We start from the raw sequence: 2,945 nt of genomic DNA on the forward strand, positions 1-2,945 counted from the left end.
TTTAAATGGCTGCCCAGGGCTCCAAAATCTCAGACTGTCAGTGTTTAGCATGCGTCAAAAAAAAAAAAAAAAGGGGGGGGATGCCTAGAAGAGACTTAGCTTAGAGTCAGTCTAACTCCCATTAGAGAAGTGTGAATGACAACCCCCATTTAAAATATTTTATTTGGCCAGGTTTCAGCCAAGATGTGTCTACCACTAGACACCTCTGCTATAGACTGTGCCAGTGAGTAGGAATTGGAAAATGGGGTTACCAGCAATACAACTAGGGAAACTGAAAATAGATTCAGCATCAGTTTCTTATTGCTTTAATAACAAATTACCACAAATGTAGTGGCTTATGACAACACAAATTAATTACCCCACAGTTGTAGAGGCCAGAAGCCTGATAGGGGTCTCACTGGGCTAAAATAAAGGTGTCTGCAGGGTCACAATCCTTCTCGAGGTGCAAGGGAAGAATCCATTCTCTTGCCTTGTTGAGCTTTTAGAAGCTGTCCGCATTCCTCGGCCTGTGGTTTCTGCACCCTCAGAGCCAGCAGTGCTGAGCCAAGCCCTTTTCACACAGTTGTCTCTCTGCGCCTCATCTGCCTCCCTCTTCCACTCTGAAACACCCTAATGATTACCTTGGGCCCACTTAGATGATCCAGGAAACTCTCCCCATTTTGAGGTCAGCTTATTAGTGAACTTGTACCTGGTAACTTGAATGTTTCCTGTAGAAGGAAGCACAACCATCCAGAGGAGGACATGGTGGGGACCAGGAACACACAGCAAGTGAGAGCAGTTAGGGCTAGTTTTGCTGTGGGGAATGGCAAAGTGAGCTGTGCAGGGACACAGGAAAGAATGTGGTGTCATTCGGGCCTTAGAAGCCTCCCACCCTGGGACTCAATCAGCTGCTTCAGCCCATTCATAGCGTCTACTCAGGAATTCCTCTCTGTCTCCTAAGGAAATAAATATAGGCAAAATAAATGCAGACAAACTACATACACAGATATTTGTCAAATAATTTTGTATAATACCCTCAAACTAAAAAGAAGGCAATAGAGAAATGATAAAACATAAATTATGATGTACCCACATAATGGAGTATTAGCCAGTTATTAAAAATTTATATTTATAAAAACTTTATCACATGGGAAGATACTTGTGTTACAGTGTACTTGAAAAAATCAGGATACAAAATTATGTATTTGTCTTAATCTCAACTATGTAGAAAACATTTGAGTTTGCAGGTCACCTCAAATGCCTTTTCTGTAAAAGAAAAACTGGAAGAAAAAACAATAAAACGGCAAGTGATTCTTCTGTGGTTGGAATTATTGATCTTTCCTTTTTTCCTTATTTTATGTACTATCCCATTTGTTTTTTTAGAGAATGATTAAATGTTGTAAGGCCCAAGTGAGGCTGGAGACTGTACATTTTTGTGGTTTTTGTCTGCATGGCTCTCTGAATTTCCTTGGCAGCACAGAAGGGCCTGTGTAGGAACAAAGGAGACCGATGCCGGAGAGGCAGGCCACAGACTGGGAGAAGGTATTCGCGCATTTCCTCTGTGTCCCTCCCTCCCTCTCTCTATGTATGTATATATCTACACATGCACACACATATGTACACACAGACTTAAATACATAAATATATACAAATATAGATACATTTCCAATAAAGGAATGAAATCTGGAATATATAAAGAGTCCTATCTGGCTGGGTGCGGTGGCTCATACCTGTAATCCTATCACCTATCACTTTGGGAAGCCGAGGTGGGTGGATAACCTGAGGTCAGGAGTTCGAGACCAGCCTGGCCAAATGGCAAAACTCCGTCTCTACTAAAAATACAAAAAATTAGCTGGGCGTGGTGTGGGCATCTATAATCCCAGCTACTTGGGAGGCTGAGGCAGGAGAATCACTTGAACCTGGGGCGGGGGAGGTTACAGTGAGCCAAGATCACGCCACTTCACTCCAGCCTGGGCAAAGAGCAAAACTCCATCAAAAAAAAAAAAAAAATCCTATCTATCTATCTTTCTGTCATATATCTCTGTCATCTATCTATCTAAAGAAAAAAATAGCCCAATAAAATAGCAAAACACAAATAGGCACTTCACAAAAGAGGACATCAAAGTAGTCAATGGAAAGATACTCTTCATTAGTTATCAGGGAAATGAAGATTAAAACCACATAAGCCTGCCTGCCTGCCCGCCCGCCCGCCCTCCCTCCCTCCTTCCTTCTCTCCCTCCCTCCCTCCCTCCTTCTTTCCATCCTCTTTCTTTCTTTTTTCTTCCCTCCGTCGCCCAGGCTGGAGTACACTCAACTTGCTACACACTCCCTGCTTCCGGCTCTCGTGATTCCCCTGCCTCGGCCTGCGGGCTGCCTGGGATTGCGGGCGCGTGCCACCACCCCTGCCTGCTTTTTGTCCTTTGGCTGGCGGCGCGGTTTCGCCACGTTGGCCACGCTGCTCTCTAGCTCCTGACCTCGAGTGGTCTGCCCGCCTCGGCCTCCCGAGGTGCTGGGACTGCAGGCGGAGTCTCGCTCACTGGGTGCTCCGTGTTGCCCGGGCTGGAGTGCGGTGGCGTGGTCTTGGCTCGCTGCAGCCTCCGCCTCCCAGCCGCCTGCCTTGGCCTCTCAGCGTGCTGGGATTGCAGCCTCTGCCCGGCCGCCGCCCCGTCAGGGAGGTGGGGAGCGTCTCTGCCTGGCCCCCCATTGTCTGGGATGTGAGGAGCGCCTCCGCCCGGCCGCCCCGTCTGGGATGTGAGGAGCGCCTCCGCCCGGCCGCCCCGTCTGGGAAGAAGTGAGGAGCGCCTCTGCCCGGCCGTCCCGTCTGGGAAGTGAGGAGCACCTCTGCCCGGCCACCCATTGTCTGGGAAGTGAGGAGCGCCTCTGCCCGGCCACCCATTGTCTGGGAAGTGAGGAGCACCTCTGCCCGGCCACCCATTGTCTGGGAAGTGAGGAGCGCCTCTGCCCGG

Source organism: Hylobates moloch, unplaced genomic scaffold, assembly GCF_009828535.3.
Source record: "Hylobates moloch isolate HMO894 unplaced genomic scaffold, HMol_V3 SCAFFOLD_15, whole genome shotgun sequence".
Classification (NCBI taxonomy): Eukaryota; Metazoa; Chordata; class Mammalia; order Primates; family Hylobatidae; genus Hylobates; species Hylobates moloch.